General features: G+C 42.5%; 1 protein-coding gene across 1 annotated transcript in view; it reads left to right on the top strand.

Annotated features, from left to right (window-relative positions):
- The first annotated feature begins 1,555 nt into the window (after window positions 1–1,555).
- Window positions 1,556–22,246, top strand: part of ARHGAP28 (Rho GTPase activating protein 28) — a 183,080-nt gene continuing 162,389 nt past the window's right edge. The window contains exon 1 of the mRNA XM_056521611.1: window positions 1,556–1,777. The gene's annotated coding sequence lies outside the window, so the exon portion shown is untranslated. The remainder of the gene's footprint in view (window positions 1,778–22,246) is intronic.

The following is a 22,246-nucleotide window of genomic DNA, read 5'->3' as shown; positions in this document are numbered from 1 at the left end:
TGTAAAGTCTCACTGGTTGAACATCATTAGTTTGAACGGCCCAGCCACACAATTAATCAGACCATGTAAATCGTTGTTTCCCAACCAGTGTGCCTCCAGCTGTTTCAAAACTACAACTCCAAGCATGCTTGGACAGCCAAAAGTCTGCTCATGCGCCTGGCCACACAATTAATCGGGCCGTGTAAAGCAATGTTTCCCAACCAGTGTGCCTCCAGCTGTTGCAAAATTAAATTTCCCAGCATGCCCAGCCGAAGGCTTGCTGGGAGTTGTAGTTATGCAACAGCTGGAGGCACAATGGAAGGAAAACACTGGTGTAAAGGCTCTCTAGGTGAATGTCAATCACCAAGATCAGCGCTCGGTGGCCTCTTCCTATTCACCCCCACCTCCATTGTCCTCCCCCAGTCGGCCTGTCTTATAGAGATTTCCTTGGGCATCCTCAAGCTCATTCTTTGCCAACCTGGATGTTCTACTTGCCCATTAGTCTCAATTGGCTCAGGACAGTGATGATTATTGTAATAAGGCAATGTTTTCAGATGTGATATATAAAGTGTTTTTAGTAACCTGCCTAAAGATCGCTGCAGTTAAAGTATAGAGTAGATTGTAAAGTAAACAGTTTACAGTGCCAAGAAACGGGATGCGGATTTAGCGGAGACATTTATTATATCTATGTGACGTGCCAGGTTGCCTATAAAGATACTGTGCGTTGTTAAACCAGATTTTTTTCTCTTTTAAAAGGGTACTCAGCTGGAAAACATTTTTTTAAATCAAATGGTGCCAGAAAGTTAAACAGATTTGTAAATTACTTCTATTGAAAAATCTTAAACCTTCCAGAACTTATCAGCTGCTGTATGCTCCAGAGAAAGTTCTTTTTTTTAAATTTCCTTTCTGTCTGACCACAGTGCTCTCTGCTGACACCTCTGTCCATTTTAGGAACTGTTCAGAGTAGGAGCAAATCCCCATAGCAAACCTATCCTGCTCTGGACAGTTCCTGACTTGGACAGAGGTGTCAGCAGAGAGCACTGTGGTCAGACTGAAAAGAACTACACAACTTCCTTATACAGCAGCTGATAAGTATAAGGATTAGGATTTTTCAATAGAAGTAATTTCAAATTCTGTGTAACTTTCTGACACCAGTTGATTAAAAAAAAATGAAAAAAATATGTTTTTCACCGGAGAACCCTTTTAAGCCCCGTGCTAACCTGGAAGATTTCTGTTCTGTAGGACATAACCTACAGTGCAATTTCCCACCTGAATCCTTCCTATCATTCTCATCTGTGTGTTTTCGTAGCTGGTAACGAAAGCACATATTAACCAGAGCTAGATTTCTCGATAATGAATAACCCACGGTGTAAAAATGTTGGTTATATCTGGGCAGATCAGTAGTCAGCCCAACCCAGACATCCACCGAGATGACAGACTGGTGGCCCAAGCCAAGGAAAAGGGAAATTGTCAGCGCATGCATTAAGATTATGTAGCAAAAAAATAAGGGAAACATAATGAAGTAATGGACGGAGATAAAAATATCACACTGCTGGAAATGTGCCATAAATCTAATAGCTGAAATAGCTATATCTACAAGGATTAAAATTGCGCCAGTCAGGAAAATAGTTTCCAGGCATTACTGCGCGTCGTGGTATAACTGTTCGCTGTTTGTTTGAGTTTGGATAAACCCCTTTTTGGCAGAGCAAGTGCACTTTATGAAAAAAAGAAATTCCCATGTCAGCATGAATTCTGGAAATGCGGTTATGAAATCTTTCTCCGCATATATACTTCTTTGGTAAGTCTACATTTACTTCTTTCTTTTTTTTTCATTAATTTTTATATACAAAGAGCTATGGCCAATATAAACCACTCTCTTACTCATCTGTGTTCTGTTATGAATATTAATTCAAAGCTGATAGAAGAGTGTTTTTTAAACAGCGTGTCTCCAGCTGTTGGAAAACTACAATTTCCAGCATGCTTGGACAGCCGTTGGCTGTCCGGGCATGCTGGGAGTTTTAGTTTTGCAACAGCTGGAGACACGCTGTTTGGAAAACACTGCTATGGCCCTTACTGTACCTTACCATATTTTGGAATATATCATAACTTTCAATAGTTTGCTATGAATGGCACGTTCTTTGATGTGAAACATTTTAAAGTCTAACTGGCACTATATTGTTTATATTATATAATATAAGTGATTTTTATAAATATTTTAATGAATTTTGTTGGTTTAATTTGGCCCTATTTTAAACAATGGAGATATTAACATTATATGTATATTTGTAACATATATTGGTAAAAAGAAAACAAAGGTATATTTTTGGGTAGAAAATGCTGTCCCTGCAGCTATTGCCTGTATGTCTCTGTGCAGAGACAAACAACAGGTGTGGGCAGGACAAGTAGGGCTCTGTACAGGCTCCTGACTTATCAATCAGCCTGCTGTGTGAGCCTGGTGCCTCTCATAGAGCTTCACTGCACAGAGTCCTGATTGTCCTCACTGCACAGAGCCCTGCTTGTCCTCAGTGCACAGAGCCCTGCTTGTCCTCAGTGCACAGAGCCCTGCTTGTCCTCAGTGTACAGAGCCCTACTTGTCCTCATTGTACAGAGCCATGCTTGTCCTCAGTGCTCAGAGCCCTGCTTGTCCTCGGTGTACAGAGCCCTGCTAGTCCACACTGCATAGAGCTCTACTTGCCCTCAGTGTGCAGAGCCCTGCTTGTCCTCATTGTACAGAGCCCTGGTTGTCTTCAGTGCACAGAGCCCTGCTAGTCTACACTGCACCGAGCTCTACTTGTCCTAAGTGTACAGAGCCCTGCTTGTCCTCAGTCTACAGAGCCCTGCTTGTCCTCGGTCTACAGAGCCCTGCTTGTCCTCGGTCTACAGAGCCCTGCTTGTCCTCATTGTACAGAGCTCTACTTGTCCTCAGTGTACAGAGCCCTGCTTGTCCTCATTGTACAGAGCCATGCTTGTCCTCAGTGCTCAGAGCCCTGCTTGTCCTCGGTGTACAGAGCCCTGCTAGTCCACACTGCATAGAGTTCTACTTGCCCTCAGTGTACAGAGCCCTGCTTGTCTTCAGTGCACAGAGCCCTGCTAGTCTACACTGCACCGAGCTCTACTTGTCCTAAGTGTACAGAGCCCTGCTTGTCCTCAGTCTACAGAGCCCTGCTTGTCCTTGGTCTACAGAGCCCTGCTTGTCCTCGGTCTACAGAGCCCTGCTTGTCCTCATTGTACAGAGCTCTACTTGTCCTCAGTGTACAGAGCCCTGCTTGTCCTCATTGTACAGAGCCCTGCTTGTCTTCAGTGCACGGGGCCCTGCTAGTCCACACTGCACAGAGCTCTACTTGTCCTAAATGTACAGAGCCCTTTTTGTCCTCAGTGTACAGTGCCCTGCTTGTCCACATTGTACAGAGCCCTGCTTGTCCTCATTGTACAGAACATTGCTTGTCCTCATTGCACAGAGCCCTGCTTGTCCTCAGTGTACAGAGCTCACTGTAGCCCTCCAGATGTTGCAAAACTACAACTCCCAGCATGCCCAGACAGCTGTTTGGGCATGCTGGGATTTGTAGTTTTGCAAGATATAGAGGGCTACAGTTTGACGATCACTGTGAAATGGTCTCTAAACTGTGGCCCTCCAGATCTTGCAAAACTAAAACTCCCAGCATGCCCACACAGCAGTTTGCTGTCTGGGCATGCTGGGATTTGTAGTTTTTCAACATCTGGAGTGCCACAGTTTGGAGATCACTGTGCAGTGTTCTCTAAACTGTAGCCCTCCAGATGTTGAAAAACTGTAAATCCCAGCATGCCCAAACAGCAAACAACTGTCTCGGCATGTTGGGAGTTGTAGTTGCGTACCTCCAGCTGTTGCATAACTACATCTCCCAGCATGCCCTTCGGCGATCAGTACATGCTGGGAGATGTAGTTTTGCAACAGCTGGAGGCACCCTGGTTGGAAACTACTGAGTTAGGTAACAAAACCTAACTGAAGGTTTTCCAACCAGTGTGCCTCCAGCTGTTGCAAAAGTAGTTTTGCATCAGCTGGAGGTTTCCCCCCCCCCATGTGAATGTACAGGGTACATTCACACAGCAGGTTTATAGTAAGTTTCCTGCTTCAAATTTGAATTGCAGCAAATTTTCTGCCACGGCGCAAACTCCTACCGGGAAGCTCACTGTAAACCCATAAGTGCGAATGTACCCTAAAAACACTACACTACACTAACACGTAATAAAGGGTAAAACACTAAATATACACCCCCTTACATTGTCCCCCCAATAAAAATTAAAAACATATCGTACCGCAGTGTTTCCTAAACGGAGCCTCCAGCTGTTGCAAAACAACAACTCCCAGCATTTCTGGACAGCCACTGACTGTCCAGGCATGCTGGGAGTTTAGCAACAGCTGGAGGCACCCTGTTTGGGAATCACTGGAGTAGAATATCCCTATGTCCACCCCTATGCAATCCCTATATTAGTCCTCAAATGCGCATGGTGCTCTCACTTCGGAGCCCTGTTGTATTTCAAGGAAACAGTTTAGGGGCACATATGGGGTGTTTCCGTACTCTGGAGAAATTGAGTTACAAATTTTGGGGGGCTTTTTCTCCTTTTACCCCTTATGAAAAGGAAAAGTTGGGGTCTACATCCGCCGATTAGTGTAGAATTTTTTTTTTTTTTCACTAACATGCTGGTGTTGCCCCATACTTTTTATTTTCACAAGAGGTAAAAGGAAAAAAAGATCCCCAAAATTTGTAACACAATTTCTCCTGAGTACGGAAATAGCCCATATGTGGGCGTAAAATGCTCTGCGGGCGTACAACAAGGCTCAGGAGTGAGAGCGCACTATGTACATTTGAGGCCTAAATTGGTGATTTGCACAGGGGTGGCTGATTTTACAATGGTTCTGACATAAATGCTAAAAAATTAATACCCACATGTGACCCCATTTTGGAAACTAAACCCCTCACAGAATGTAACAAGGGGTATAGTGAGCCTAACCACCCCACAGGTGTTTGACGAATTTTCATTAAAGTTGGATGGGAAAATGAAAAAAAAAATGTTCTCTAAAATGCTGGTGTTATCCTACATTTTTCATTTTCACAAGGGAAAATAGGAAAAAAGCCCTCAAAATGTGTAACTCCATTTCTTCTTAGTAAGAACATACCCCATATGTGGATGTAAAGTGCTCTGCTGGCACACAACAATGCTCAGAAGAGAAGGAGCGCCATTGGGCTTTTGAAGAGAAAATTTGTCCGGAATTGGAGGCCACGTGTGTTTACAAAGCCCCCATAGCGCCAGAACAATGGACCCCCCCCAAATGTGACTCCATTTTGGAAACTACACCCCTCACATAATGTAATAAGGGGTGCAGTGAGCATTTATGCCCCACAGGTGTCTGACAGTGGTCCATGAAAATGAAAATGTAATTTTTCATTTGCGCAGCCCACTGTACCAAAGATCTGTCAAATGTCAGTGGGGTGTAAATGCTCACTGCACCCCTTATTAAATTCTGTGAGGGATGTAGTTACCAAAATGGGGTCACATGTGGGGGGGGGGTCCACTGTTCTGGCACCATGGGGGGCTTTGTAAATGCACAAGTCCCCTGACTTCTATTCCCAACCAAATTTTCTCTCCACAAGCTCAATGGCGCTCCTTCTCTTCTGAGCATTGTAGTGCGCCAGCAGAGCACTTGAAGTCCACATTTGGGGTATTTCCATACTCAGAAGAAATGGGGTTACAAATTTTGGGGGCTATATTCTCCTATTACCCCTTGTAGAAATGGGAAATTTGGGGGAAAAATCAACATTTTAGTGAAAAAAAATAAAAATTAATTTACACATCCAACTTTAACTAAAAGTCGTCAAACACCTGTGGGGTGTTAAGGCTCAATGTACCCCTTATGTTCCTTGAAGGGTGTAGTTTCCAAAATAGTATGCCATGTGGTTTTTTTTTTTTTTTTTTTTGCTGTTCTGGCACCATAGGGGCTTCCTAAATGTGACATGCCCCCAAAAACTATTTCAGCAAAATTTGCTTTCCAAAAGCCAAATGTGACTCCTTCTCTTCTGAGCATTTTAGTGCGCCCGCAGTGCACTTGACGTTCACACATGGGGTATTCCCATACTCAGAAGAGATGGGGTTATAAATTTTGGGAGCCATTTTCTCCTATTACTCCTTGTAAAAATGTAAAATTTGGGGGGAAAAACTGCATTTTAGTGAAAAAAAATTAATTTACACGTCCAAATTAATGAAAAGTCGTCAAACATCTGTGGGGTGTTAAGGCTCACTGGACCTCTTGTTACATTCCCTGAGAAGTGTAGTTTCCAATATAGTATGCCATGTGGGGTTTTCTTGCTGTTCTGGCACCATAGGGGCTTCCTAATTGTGACATGCCCCCCAAAAACATTTTCAAAAAAACTCACTCTCCAAAATCCCATTGTCGCTCCTTCCCTTCTGAGCCCTCTAGTGCACCCACAGAACAATGCACATACACATATGAGATATTTCCTTACTCAAGAGAAATTGGGTTACAAATTTTAGGTAGATTTTTCTCCTTTAACCCTGTGTAAAAATTCAAAAACTGGGTCTACAAGAGCATGCGAGTGTAAAAAATGAAGTTTTTAAATTTTCTCCTTCATTTTGCTGCTATTCTTGTGAAACACCTAAATGGTTAACAAACTTACTTAATGTCATTTTGAATACTTTGAGGGGTGCAGTTTTTATAATGGGGTCATTTGTGGGGTATTTCTATTATGAGGGCCCCTCAAATCCACTTCAAAACTGAACTGGTCCCTGAAAAATTCAGATTTTGAAAATATTGTGAAAAATTGGAAAATTGCTGCTGAACTTTGAAGCCCTCTGATGTTTTCCAAAAGTAAAAACATTTCAACTTTATGATGCAATCATAAAGTAGACATATTGTATATCTGAATCAATATATAATTTATTTGGGATGTCCATTTTCCTTATAAGCAGAGTGTTTCAAAGTTAGAAAAATGCAACATTTTCAAATTTTTCATCAAATTTTGGAATTTTTCACCAAGAAATGATGCAAGTATCGACAAAATTTTACCGCTAACATAAAGTAGAATATGTCATGAAAAAAAATCTTGCATTTAGAATGAAAGGTAAGAGCATCCCAGAGTTATTAATGCTTAAAGTGACAGTGGTCAGATTTGCAAAAAAGGGCTGCGTCCTTAAGGTGAAAATTAGCTGTCTAAAATGATGCTCCATCTATGCTAAGTAGGCTGACTAAGTTAGCCCTATGCTACTCTGCTCCCTCAACTGGGTCAAGAGGATATGCGCCATATGTATGCAGCCCAGCCAATCAGGGAGCAGCAAGGGAGTGTGCACATGTGCAGTTTACTACGGACTTGCAGTAAACTTTACTACACTGGTGCTGGCGAGTGATGACATTTGCATGGACTATACAGGGCGAGATGAGGAGCCGGAGGATTGTATGATAGAAATTCATCAGGTTTATTATGGGACTACTGTTCCAAAGACAGGATAATTGGATTTAGTAAAATCGCTCTATGCTATAGTAGTAGAGAGAACCATCAAATAATTAATAATCCCTTTTATGAGGCTTTTTATGGAGCTTTTTGTGAATTATGTATTGTGAACTTGACACAGGAAGTGGTTCAGATATGGTGATATAGAAGCTTGTAGTGTTATGAATGTCTGAGAAAGTCCCCAGAGAGGGCCAATACACAATATATCTACAGAGGCTTTGGGGTTTTGGGATTTATCAAAACCTGTCCAAAGAAAAAGTTGCTGTGTTGCCCATAGTAACCTATCAGATTACTTATTTCATTTTTGAAAAGGCCTCTGAAAAATAAAAGAAGCAATCTGATTGGTTGCTATGGGCAACTCAGCAACTTTTCCTCTGGACAGGTTTTGATAAATCTCCCCCTTTATCTATAAATAAAGTTCCAAAACTGGGTTCATGCTATATATGGGTGTTGCTAGGTTTCCAATAAACTTGGGGCTAGAGCCCATAGCCCCAGCTATGCTCCTAACTACGCATCCAGCCTACTCCTTCAATATTCTCATTACAACCAGTGGGTAACTGTACAGGGTTGTTGCGGTAATCACACCCCTATCAGTCTGAGATCTCAGCATGTACAGGCTACCTGAGTATGTACATGGTGAGAGTGATAAGAGTGTGGTTTCAGCAATCACACTCCTATCATCCTCACACAACTTGTACATATTACATGGATCTGGCAGGATACTTACTTAAAACAGGTGTTTTCTGGATTTTTCCATTCAGCTCTCATAAAGTCCTTTATGACCTCATCCACTTTCAGGCCCTAGGCCAGTGTTTCCCAACCTTTTTAAGCGTGGGGCACCCTTCTGAAAAAAATCTTTTCCCTTGACAAAAAAAATAAATAAAAAAAATGCAATGCACAATATCTATTTATCTGTGGGTATGTAGATTACAGTGCTGCTTTAGGCAGAAACTCACAAATGACATCTTCCCTAATCAGTGTAGTTCCCTTTTCTTCTCCATCTGGTCCGGCCCCCCATGAAAATTTCTTCCAGCCACAATTCTTCACCCTTAAACCTGCAAAACAAACCTATTAAGCTGCATACTTTTTTTTGACAGAGAGGTGTACATGGGTGACAGAGGGGTGTAGAAGAGTGTACATGGGTGGCAGAGGGGTGTAGAGGAGTGTACATGGGTGGCACAGGGATGTAGAGGAGTGTAAATGGGTTATAGATGGGTGTACATGGGTGACAGAGGGGTATACATGGGTGTATGAGTGGGGACATAGGGGGTGACAGAGTGTTGTAGAGGAGTGTACATGGTTGGCAGAGGGTTGTAGAGGAGTGTACATGGGTCGCAGAGGGGTGTAGAGGAGTGTATATGGGTCGCAGAGGAGTGTACATGGTTGATAAAGGGGTGTACAGAAGTGTACATGGGGGACACAGGGGTGTAGAGAAGTGTACATGGGTGGCAGAGGGATGTAGAGGATTGTACATGGGTGACAGAGGAGTGTACATGGTTGACAGAGAGGTGTACATGGGTGACAGAGGGGTGTAGAAGAGTGTACATGGGTGGCAGAGGGGTGTAGAGGAGTGTACATGGGTGGCACAGGGATGTAGAGGAGTGTAAATGGGTTATAGATGGGTGTACATGGGTGACAGAGGGGTATACATGGGTGTATGAGTGGGGACATAGGGGGTGACAGAGTGGTGTAGAGGAGTGTACCTGGGTGACAGGAGTGTATAGGAGTGCACATGGGTGACAGGAGTGTAGAGGAGTGTACATGGGTGACAGAGGGGTGTTGAAGAGTGTACATGGGTGGCAGAGGGTTGTAGAGGAGTGTACATGGGTGGCAGAGGGGTGTAGAGGAGTGTCCATGTGTGGCAGAGGGGTGTAGAGAAGTGTACATGGGTGGCAGAGGGGTGTAGAGGAGTGTACATGGGTGGCAGAGGGGTGTAAAGGAGTGTACATGGGTGACACGGGTGTAGAGGAGTGTACATGGGTGGCAGAGAGGTGTAGAGGAGTGTACATGGGTGACAGAGGGGTGCAGAAGAGTGTACATGGGTGACAGAGGGGTGAAGAAGAGTGTACATGGGTGACAGAGGGGTGTAGAAGAGTCTACATGGGTGACAGGAGTGTAGAGGAGTGTACATGGGTGACAGAGGGGTGTAGAAGAGTGTACATGGGTGACAGAGGGGTGTACATGGGTGACAGAGGGGTGTAGGGGGTGTACATGGGTGCAGAAGAGTGTACATGGGTGATGGGGGGTAGGGGTTAGTGTTGCTCGCGAATATTCGCAATTCGAATTTTATTCGTGAATATCGCATATTCGCGAATTTGCGAATATTTGCGAATATAGCGCTATATATTCGTAATTATGAATATTCTTTTTTTTTTTTTTTTTTTTCACAGTACACATCACAGTGATCATCCCTCTCTGCTTCCAGCTTATGTGGTGTAAGAAGGCTCTAATACTACTGTGTGAGACTGGTGTGTGAATTTCCGCATATGCGAGAATTTGCATATGCTAATTTTCGCAAATGTTAATTTTCGCATATGTTAATTTTCGCATGTTAATTTTTGCACACGCGAATATTCGCATATGCGAAAATAAAACGAGAATATTACGATTATGCGAATATTCGCGAATATGACGAATATTCGTCCATATATTCGCTAATATTTGCGAATTCGAATATGGCCTATGCCGCTCAACACTAGTAGGGGTGGACAGGCGTGATAAGGTGGTAACAGGGGGGTGGACAGTGGTGACAAAAGGACATAGGGGTGAATGGGGGGTGGACATGGGTGACAAGGATGTGGTCAGAGGGGTGGATGCTGGGAGACGCTGTGTGCGCAGTGCGCACCCTGCACTTCCCTTCCACCCTGCGCTTCCCTTCCACCCTACGGCGTGAGTCACAGGCGCACAGTCCAGGAAATTAAAAAGAATAAAAAAGAAAAATTGACAGCTAAATCCCACGGCACCCCTGGCAGTGGGGGCACCTCGGTTGGGATTGGGAATCACTGTCGTAGGCCTTTAAAAGGTGGAAGGAGCTTCGATAAGCTGGCTCCTTTGAATAATTTTTGGATCTTGGAAGTGAGAAGCAATGCTTTGTCTGGTTCTTCCAAACATTCTTAAAAAGTGTAGATTTCATTGATAACCCCCCCACATCCTCTTCAGAGTGGGAAATAGGTGAAGACAGAGTGCATGTCTAGCACTAGAAACCATGGACTGCATAAGCTCTTTAATGGATCCCTGGTCAAAATCCTTTGTTTCCTATACATGGTTCCCGATTGTCTTTAGGCTTAGGTCGACAAGCCTGGCAGGTAATAAATTCAGGGTAATTTGGAAGTGGTGTCTCACAACGTCTGCAGGAAAGCTGCTTTCTTTAAACAGAAGCTCCGCTGCCACTTAAAATTCTGCCACCAGGCTCCATACAAGACATATGGGGAAAACAAAACATCTACATTAAAATATTAAAATATGACAAAATATGACAAAAAATGAAAGAGTGTGGAATAAGCAGGTTAACATAAACTACCACAAACAGAAAATAGCCTCTGCGCAAAAGAAAGCTAGCCCCGAAATGGGAAAGATTTAAATAAGTTGGCTCTGGCTCCAAATTGTAAGCTCCACCAACATCCAGAGGAACAAAATCATAGAATAGTGTATTTACATGCAAAAAAAAACAAAAACAAAAAAAACAGTGGGGCAACAATAGAGGAGAGCAGCAACATAAAGTCTCTAGGCCACCACAGTCTCACAGAAGGAAGGGGAAGCATGGTGACAGACACATATTACTATCTTGTGACCTGACAAAATTGAATGTCATCATAACACCTGCAAAGACTTGTATAACATTAGAGCACCCATAAGGGGGAATAATGTCCTGCAGCTATACAAGGACAGAAAAAACTCCTTAATTATATTACCTAAGGGGTGGAGTTATTCTTGTTTAAATGTAAATACAGTGATCCCTCAACTTACAATGGCCTCAACATACAATAGTTTCAACATACAATGTTTTTTTCTGGACCATTGTAACTTGAAACCAGACTCAACATACAATGTACAGACAGTCCAGATCTGTGAAACGTGTAACAACTAACTGGAGGAACTGATCAATCAGAATGGGCATTTTACTGGCAAATCACCTCAATTTCTGAAGTACAGGCACTGACTGGTGTCTGGTAGCGCCCCCTACACTACAGGGAGGAACTACATGTTCTGTACTACTCCTTACCTGTACCAGGGTTAGCTGCTCCTTTGGACACCAAGTAAGGGCGGCTCCATTTGGGACACTGGGTGTACTGTATAGGACCCTGAAGAAGCTCCTGTCCTCTACATAAACCATTGTTTCCCAACCAGGGTGCCTCCAGCTGTTGCAAAACTACAACTCCCAGCATGCCCGGACAGCCAACGGCTGGTTGTGAAACACTGACATAGACAGTGATTTACAGCTCCCAGCAGATCTTTCTTACTTTTCTATGTAAGGACTTGTTTTATCTGTATTAGTTATCGACTTATTTTTCTTTAATTCTCACTTTTTCCTATTTTTGGATGACATTTTGGTGGCTTCAGAACCAATTACCAGGTTTCCATAGAGCTATGGTCTCAACATACAATGGTTTCAACATACAATGGTTGTCCTGGAACCAATTAATATTGTAACTTGAGGGACCACTGTATTCATTAAAATATTACCAGGGCCTGAAGGCGTTAGGGGACGGAGACACCCAAATATTGTGCTGCTGAGGGACACTAGGGAAATTAATAATTGTTTAATTTTCCGGAAGCTTTAAGTTTGCATGACAGATGGGGTAACATGCAGGGTATTTGCATATTTAAGTATTAGAACATGTATGGCAGCAATCCTAAAAAGAATATTACATATATATATATATATATATATATATATATATATATATATATATATATAATTTGCAGCTGGGGTCTCTTTCAACTGAGGGGTTTCAAATTCACCCTTTTCTTACAGCGTATTGGAGAAATTACAAGGGCACCATATGCCCTGATATTTTAATGTCCCTCTTACTGAAAGTCAGATGACTGTGCCCTCTGGCTAGACAAATGAATATTCAACTTTATTGTTCTTTTCATTGCATTAACAACTCCAAAAGCAATCAAAAATGAAAAATCACTTAGCTAACAAGCACAATGGAACATTCTTCACAAATACAGCAAGAAACAAAAGAGAATAAAAGATCCATTTTAGCATTGTTACAATTCACATATAATACAGAGCAGATTGTCTAATATTTGAGTTATCCCTAATGTCATGAAAACCTGCAAAATTAGAAAATAATACAAACTGTCCTGTTAACCTACTGTTAAGACCCTTCTTCAATTCAATGCTGCCAGTCTTCTTCACCATGGAACATGGATGACGATTCACCTAACTAGGATCCTATTTAAACATTAAAGTATCTTTTTTGTAGAGACCTATCTGTGCAGTACGACCTCCGAAAGGATCTTTGAGGTTATGGCAGGGACTTCCTTTTATGATCCAATAACTAATCCATAAAAGAGTCAAATTGAGGACTGAAAATACTGTATTTATCGGCGTATAACACACACTTTTTAGGCTAAAATTTTTAGCCTAAAGTCTATGTGCGTGTTATACGCCGATACCGCCCCAGGAAAGGCAGGGGGAGAGAGGCCGTCACTGCCCGCTTCTCTCCCCCTGCCTTCCCTGGGGTCTAGAGCCCTGCTGCCGGCCCTTCTCACCCCCTGGCTATCCGCGCCGCTGCCTGTTCTGTCCCCCTGATGATCGGTACCGGCGCCGATAGCCAGGGGGAGAGAAGGGGCAGCGGCACCCATTGCCGGCGCCGCTGCCCCGTTGCCTCCCCCCATCCCCGGTGGCATAATTACCTGAGTCGGGTTCACGCTGCTGCAGGCCTCCGGCGTGCGTCCCCTTCGTTGTTGCTATGCGCTGCACGGCACGGCGCATGACGTCAGTGCGCCGCGCCGTGCATAGCAACGACGCAGGGGACGCACGCCGGAGGCCTGCAGCAGCGCGGACCCAACTCAGGTAATTATGCCACCGGGGATGGGGGGAGGCAACGGGGCAGCGGCGCCGGCAATGGGTGCCGCTGCCCCTTCTCTCCCCCTGGCTGTCGGCGCCGCTTCTCTCCCCCTGGCTATCCCCCTGGCAGTGGGGCGCCGGTACCGATAGTCAGGGGGACAGAACGGGCAGCGGCGCCGATAACCAGGGGGAGAGAAGGGCCGGCAGCAGGGCTCTAGACCCCAGGAAAGGCAGGGGGAAAGAAGCGGGCTGCGACGGCCTCTCTCCCCCTGCCTTTCCTGGGGGTGTATCGGGGTATACACGCGCACACACGCACCCTCATTTTACCATGGATATTTGGGTAAAAAACCTTTTTTACCCAAATATCCTTGGTAAAATGAGGGTGCGTGTTATAGGCCGGTGCGTGGTATACCCCGATAAATACGGTACACTGGGGGTGTTACTTTACCCCTAGGTTCACCGATCTGACCGAGCGGCCGCTGCTGTAACAGCGCCTCCTTTTTAATAATTATCTTGCTCTTTGCAGTAATGTAACATAAGGTTGCTCGTCACTGTAGAGGGCTGAATGAATAATCATGAGGGCGCACTATTACAGCAGTGGGCAGGTGGGTAGACCTGCTGTCATTTTACCTTTAAAGGGATACTCCAGTGGAAAACTTTTTTTTTTGTTACTTATATTTAACCCCTTGAGGACTCAGGGTTTTTCCATTTTTGCACTTTCGTTTTTTCTTCCTTACCTTCTAAAAATCATAACCCTTTCAATTTACCACCTAACAATCCATATTATGGCTTATTTTTTGCGTCACCAATTCTAATTTCCAGAGACATTAGTCGTTTTACCCAAAAATTCACGGCGAAACGGAAAAAAAATAATTGTGCGACAAAATCGAAGAAAAAACGCCATTTTGTAACTTTTGGGGGCTATGCAGTTCATATTTCGGTAAAAATGACACCTTATCATTATTCTGTAGGTCCATACGGTTAAAATGATACCCTACTTTTATAGGTTTGATTTTGTCGTACTTCTGGAAAAAATCATAACTACATGCAGTAAAATTTATACGTTTAAAAATGTCTTCTTTTGACCACTATAACTTTTTTATTTTTCCACGTACACGGCAGTATGAGGGCTCATTTTTTGTGCCGTGATCTGAAGTTTTTAATGGTACCATTTTTGTTTTGATCTGACTTTTTGATCACTTTTTGATCACTTTTTATTCATTTTTAATGGTATAAAAAGTGACCAAAATACGCTTTTTTGGACTTTGGATTTTTTTGGCACGTACGCCATTGACCGTGCAGTTTAATTAAAGATATATTTTTATAGTTCGGACATTTACGCACGCGATGATATCACATATGTTTATTTATTTTTTTATTTACACTGTTTTATTTTTTTTTATGGGAAAAGGGGGGTGATTCAAACTCTTATTAGGGAAGGGGTTAAATGACCTTTATTAACACTTTTTTGTTAACTTTTTTTTGCAGTGTTATAGGTCCCATAGGGACCTATAACACTGCACACACTGATCTTCTATACAGATCACTGGCGTGTATTAACACGCCTGTGATCAGTGTGATCGGCGCTTGACTGCTCCTGCCTGGATCTCAGGCACGGAGCAGTCATTCGTCGATCGGACGCCGAGGAGGCAGGTAAGGGCCCTCCCGGTGACCTGCAAGCTGTTCGGGACGCTGCGGCGGTCCCGAACAGCCCTACTGACTAGCCGGGATACTTTTGCTTTAGAAGCCGCGGTCAGCTTTGACCGCCGCTTCTAAAGGGTTAATACCGCACATTGCCGCGATCGGCGACGTGTGGTATTAGCCGCGGGTCCCGGCTGTTGATGAGCGCCGGGACCGACACGATGTGATGCGGGGTAAATATACGTCCTGCGTCGTTAAGGGGTTAAAAATCTTAATCCTTTCTGTACTTATTAGCTGCTGTATAATACAGAGATTTTTTTTTCTTTTTAGAATTTCTTTTTTGTCTTGTCCACAGTGCTCTCTGCAGGAATTATTCAGAGCAGCATATGTTTGCTTCAGGGATTTTCTCCTGCTCTGGACAGTTCCTAATTCAAGCATCGGGTGTCAGCAGAGAGCACTGTGGACAAGACAAAAAAGAAATTCAAACCCCATTTTGGAAACTACACCCCTCAAGAAATGTAACAATGGGTATAGTGAGCCTTAACACCCCACAGGTATTTAATGAAAATTCTTCAAATTTGGATGGAAAAATGAAAAAAAAAAATTTCATTAAAATGCTGGTGTTACCCAAAATTTTTCATTTTCACAAGGGAAAATAGGAAAAAAGCCCCCCAAAATTTGTAACCCCATTTCTTCTGAGTAAGAACATACCCCATATGTTGATGTAAAGTGCTCTGCTGGCGCACTACAATGCTCAGAAGAGAAGGAGCACCATTGGGATTTTGAAGAGAAAATTTGTCCAGAATTGAAGGCCACGTGTTTACAAAGCCCCCATAGTGCCAGAACAAAGCCCCCCCCCCACATGTGACTCCATTTTGGAAACTACACCCCTCATGTAATGTAATAAGGGGTACGCCTCACAGGTGTCTGACAGATTTTTGGAACAGTGGTCCGTGAAAATGAAAAATGTAATTTTTCATTTGCACAGCCCACTGTTCCAAAGATCTGTCAAACGCCAGTGGGGTGTAAATACTCACTACACCCCTTATTAAATTCTGTGAGGGGTGCAGTTTCCAAAATGGGGTCACATGCTTTGTAAACGCATATGGCCCCCGACTTCTATTCCAACCAAATTCTGTCTCCAAAAGCTCGATGGCTCTCCTCCTCTTCTGAGCAGTGTAGTGCGCCAGCAGAGCACTTGACGTCCACACATTGGCTATTTCCATACTCAGAAGAAATGGGGTTACAAATTTTGGGGGTCATTTTCTCCTATTACCCCTTGTAAAATTTGGGGAAAAAACATAATTTTAGTGATTTTTTTTTTCATTTACACATCCGACTTTAACTAAAAGTTGTCAAACACCTGTGGGGTGTTAAGACTCACTATACCCCTTGTTGCGTTCCTTGAGTATGCCATGTGTTTTTTTTATTTTTTTGCTGTTCTGCCAGCATAGGGGCTTCCTAAATGCGACATGCCCTCCAAAAACCATTTCAGCAAAATTTGCTTTTCAAAAGCCTCCTCTTCTGAGCATTGTAGTGCGCCAGCATAGCACTTGGAGTCCACACATGGGGTATTTCCATACTCAGAAGAGATGGGGTTACAACTTTTGGTGGGCATTTTGTCCTAGTATTCCTTGTAAATTTGAGGGAAAACCAGAATTTTAGTGGGAAAAAAAATAATTTACACATCCAAATTTAACGAAAAGTCGTCAAACACCTGTGGGGTGTTAAGGCTCACTGGACCCCTTGTTACGTGCCTTGAGGGGTGTCGTTTCCAAAATAGTATGCCATGTAGGTTTTTTTTTTTTGCTGTTCTGCCACCATAGGGGCTTCCTAAATGTGACATGCCCCCCAAAAACCATTTCAGAAAAACTCACTCTCCAGTATCCCACTGTCGCTCCTCACCTTCTGAGCCCTCTACTGCGCCCGCCAAACACTTGACATACACATATGAGTTATTTCCTTACTCGAGAGAAATTAGGTTACACTTTTTAGGAAGATTTCTCTTACCCCTTGTAAAAATTCAATAACTGGGTCTAAAAGAACATGCCAGTGTAAAAAATGAAGATTTTGAATTTTCTCCTTCAATTTGCTGCTATTCCTGTGAAACACCTAACAAACCTTTTGAATGTCATTTTGAATACTTTGATGGGTGCAGATTTTATAATGGGGTCATGTATGGTGTATTTCTAATATGAAGGCCCTTTAAATCCACTTCAAAACTGAACTGGTCCCTGAAAAATTTCAATTTTAAAATGTTGTGAAAAATTGGAAAATTGCTGTTATACTTTGAAGCCCTCTGATGTCTTCCAAAAGTAAAAACATGTCAACTTTATGATGGAAACATAAAGTAGACATATTGTATATGTAAATCAATATATAATTTGTTTGGAATATTCATTTTCTTTATTAGCAGAGAGCTTCAAAGTTTTAAAAAAAAATGCAACATTTTTAATTTTTTCATCAAATTTTTTAATTTTTCACCAAGAAATGATGCAAGTATCGACAAAATTTTACCACTAACATAAAGTAGAATATGTCACGAAAAAACAATCTTGGAATCAGAATGAAAGGTAAAAGCATCCTGAAAGGTAAAAGCTTCCCAGAGTTATTAATGCTTAAAGTGACAGTGGTCAGATGTGCAAAAAATGGCCGGGTCCTACAGTGAAAATTGGCTGGGTCCTTAACCCCTTAACCCCTTAAGGACGCAGGACGTAAATGTACGTCCTGGTGAGGTGGTACTTAACGCACCAGGACGTACATTTACGTCCTAAGCATAACCGCGGGCATCGGAGCGATGCCCGTGTCATGCACGGCTGATCCCGGCTGCTGATCGTAGCCAGGGACCCGCCGGCAATGGCCGACGCCCGCGATCTCGCGGGCGTCCGCCATTAACCCCTCAGGTGCCGGGATCAATACAGATCCCGGCATCTGCGGGAGTTCGCGATTAAAATGAACGATCGGATCGCCCGCAGCGCTGCTGCGGGGATCCGATCATTCATAACGCCGCACGGAGGTCCCCTCACCTTCCTCCGTGCGGCTCCCGGCGTCTCCTGCTCTGGTCTGTGATCGAGCAGACCAGAGCAGGAGATGACCGATAATACTGATCTGTTCTATGTCCTATACATAGAACAGATCAGTATTAGCAATCATGGTATTGCTATGAATAGTCCCCTATGGGGACTATTCAAGTGTAAAAAAAAATGTAAAAAAATGTAAAAGTAAAAGTAAAAAAAAGTGAAAAATCCCCTCCCCCAATAAAAAAGTAAAACGTCCGTTTTTTCCTATTTTACCCCCAAAAAGCGTAAAAAACATTTTTTATAGACATATTTGGTATCGCCGCGTGCGTAAATGTCCGAACTATTAAAATAAAATGTTAATGATCCCGTACGGTGAACGGCGTGAACGAAAAACATTTTAAAAAGTCCAAAATTCCTACTTTTTTAATACATTTTATTAAAAAAAAAATTATAAAAAATGTATTAAAAGTTTTTTATATACAAATGTGGTATCAAAAAAAAGTACAGATCATGGCGCATAAAATGAGCCCCCATACCGCCGCTTATACTGAAAAATAAAAAAGTTATAGGTCATCAAAATAAAGGGATTATAAACGTACTAATTTGGTTAAAAAGTTTGTGATTTTTTTTAAGCGCAACAATAATATAAAAGTATATAATAATGGGTATCATTTTAATCGTATTGACCCTCAGAATAAAGAACACATGTCATTTTTACCAGAAATTGTACGGCGTGAAAACAAAACCTTCCAAAATTAGCAAAATTGCGTTTTTCGTTTTAATTTCCCCACAAAAATAGTATTTTTTGGTTGCGCCATACATTTTATGATATAATGAGTGATGTCATTACAAAGGACAACTGGTCGCGCAAAAAACAAGCCCTCATACTAGTCTGTGGATGAAAATATAAAAGAGTTATGATTTTTAGAAGGCGAGGAGGAAAAAATGAAAACGTAAAAATTAAATTGTCTGAGTCCTTAAGGCCAAAATGGGCTGAGTCCTTAAGGGGTTAAGGACCAGGGGGTTTTCCATTTTTGCATTTTCATTTTTTTGCTCCTTGCCTTTAAAAATCATAACTCTTTCAATTTTGCACCTACAAATCCATATGATGGCTTATTTTTTGTGCCATTAATTCTACTTTGTAATGACGTCAGTCATTTTTCCCAAAAATCTACGATGAAACGGAAAAAAAATCATTGTTCGACAAAATTGAAAAAAAAAAACGCCGTTTTGTAACTTTTGGGGGCTTCCGTTTCTACGTAGTACATTTTTCGGTAACAATGACACCTTACCTTTATTCTGTAGGTCCATACGATTAAAATGATACCCTACTTCTATAGGTTTGATTTTGTCGGACTTCTGGAAAAAATCATAACTACATGCAGGAAAATTAATACGTTTAAATTTGTCATCTTCTGACCCCTATAACTTTTTTATTTTTCCATGTATGGGGCGGTATGAGGGCTAATTTTTTGCGCCGTGATCTGAAGTTTTTAATGGTACTATTTTTGCATTGATAGGACTTATTGATCGCTTTTTATTCATTTTTAAATGATATAAAAAGTGACCAAAAATGCACTATTTTGGACTTTGGAATTTTTTTGCTCACACGCCATTGACCGAGCGGTTTAATTAATGATGTATTTTTATAAGTCGGACATTTCCGCACGCGGTGATACCATATATGTTTATTTTTATTTACACTGTGTTTTTTTTTTATTGGAAAAGGGGGGTGATTCAAACTTTTAATAGGGGAGGAGTTAAATGATCTTTATTCACTTTTTTTTTTCACTTTTTTTTGCAGTGTTATCGGTCCCATAGGGACCGATAACACTGCACACACTGATCTTCATCATTGATCACTGGTTTCTCATAAGAAACCAGTGATCAACGATTCTGCCGCATGACTGCTCATGCCTGGATCTCAGGTACTGAGCAGTCATTCGGCGATCGGACAGCGAGGAGGCAGGTAGGGGCCCTCCCGCTGTCCTGTCAGCTGTTTGGGATGCCGCGATTAGCCGCGGCTATCCCGAACAGCCCGACTGAACTAGCCGGCCACTTTTGGTTTCGCTTTTAGCCGCGCGGCTCAACTCTGAGCGTGCGGCTAAAGGGTTAATAGCGCGCTGCGCCGCGATCGGCGCTGCGCGCTATTAGAGGCAGGTCCCGGCTTCACTATGACACTGGGCCCGCCGTGATATGACGCGGGGTTACTGTGTAACCCCGCGTTATATCAGGAGAGCAGGACCAAGGGCGTACCTGTACGCTGTTGGTCCTTAAGGGGTTAAAGGGGTACTCCAGTGAAAACCTTTTTTCTTTTAAATCAACTGGAGGCAGTTAAACATATTTGTAAATTAATTCTTTTAAAAAATCTTAATCCTTCCTGTACTTATTAGCTGCTGAATACTACAGAGAAAATTCTTTTCTTTTTGGAATGCTCTCTGATGACATCACGACCACAGTTCTCTCTGCTGACGTTATTATAATAATAATAACACTTAATTTATTGCTGCTCTTAGTGGGATTTGAACCCAAGTCCCCAGCACTGCAAGGCAGCAGTGCTAACCACTAAGCCACCATACTGCCCTTAGCCTACATCTGCTATGCATGGTTGCTAAAATGGACAGAGATGTCAGCAGAGAGCACTGTGTTCATGATGTCATCAGTGTTCCAAAAAGAAAGGAATTTCCTCTGTAGCATTCAGCAGCTAATAAGTACTGGAAGGATTAAGATTTTTTAATAGAAGTAATTTACTAATATGTTTAACTTTCTGCCACCAGTTGATTTAAAAGAAAAAAGGTTTTCACCGGAGTACCCCTTTAAGGGGTTAAGGGGATTTTATTTATGAAAATTACTAGATATCTGTCTCAGAGATGTCTCAGCCAAGGTTTGACTTAGGTTTGCGCAACCAGTACAGCGGGTTCAGGAGTGTGCAAGCTGTACAGGGACTACACACTACCAGCATAAGGAGAGCACCACCTTGCCAATCCAGTATTACAGTACTTAGCTAACCTCCTGCTCCCTGCAAGTTGTCTATAGCAGGAACCATCTCCCTCTTTCCTCTTTTCCACTCAGAGGAAAGTAGGAGAGGCAGCAAAAAATACTCTTACCTCTGAGCACCTGTAGGACATGAGCCAGTGAAAAGGGAAGATACATGTATGTGTATATGCTTTTATATATGTATGTGCTTGTGTGTATGTAAGTCTTTACCTGTGTGTATATCTGTGCCTCTGTGGGTAAATACACACTGTATATTCCTCTTTGTTCATTTGCCTGTGTGGGTGTGTGAGCGTGTTTAAATCAACTTAGAAATTATATTAATGTGCCTTTATAGTGATTTAGTCATGGCTTTTGTCATAATCTTTCCAAAATTGTGCATAAACAATGCACATGTAAATACTCCCTAATGGGATGAATCGTCTGGAGTTATTGGTCTCCTGGACCTATATAGATGCTATAAGGCTACACTTATTTCTCAGTTAAAACTTTTGGGCTGACAACACAGCTATGCAGTTAGTTCATATTGAATGTACTCTTGCAGAGATATAGGGGGCGATTTAGAGGAAGAGTGGTGCAGTTGCCCATGGCAACCGATTAGATTGGTGGAGATTTATCAAAACCTGTGCAAAGGAAAAGTTGCCCAGTTGCCCATAGCAATCAATTAGATTGCTTCTATCATTTTGCAGAGGCCTTGTTAAAAATGAAAGAAGCGAGCTGATTGGTTGCTATGGGCAACTGGTCAACTTTTCCTCTGGACAGGTTTTGATAAATCTCCCCCATTGTTTCTTTCATTTTCCACAGGTCTCTTTAAAAATGAAAGAAGCGATCTGATTGGTTGTCATGGGCAACTGCACCACTTTTTCCTCTGCACAATTATTGAAAAATCTCCCCCATAGTCTCTATAATCCAAAGCTTTACAAGTCCCAGCAAGGCAACAGGGCTCCCAAGAGTTACACTGCATCGCTTCTATTCTGCTCTGTACTGTGTGTTGTATCACCTGCCCCAGCTCAGTAATAGTAATAGACAGTTATCTGTAACCCAACGTCGGTGTGTTTCTTACCCTGCCCTGGCATAACGAAGGGATA

Source organism: Hyla sarda, chromosome 5 (genome assembly GCF_029499605.1).
Source record: "Hyla sarda isolate aHylSar1 chromosome 5, aHylSar1.hap1, whole genome shotgun sequence".
Classification (NCBI taxonomy): Eukaryota; Metazoa; Chordata; class Amphibia; order Anura; family Hylidae; genus Hyla; species Hyla sarda.
Note: the sequence above shows the minus strand (reverse complement) of the source record. Positions and strands in the feature narration are given on the sequence as shown.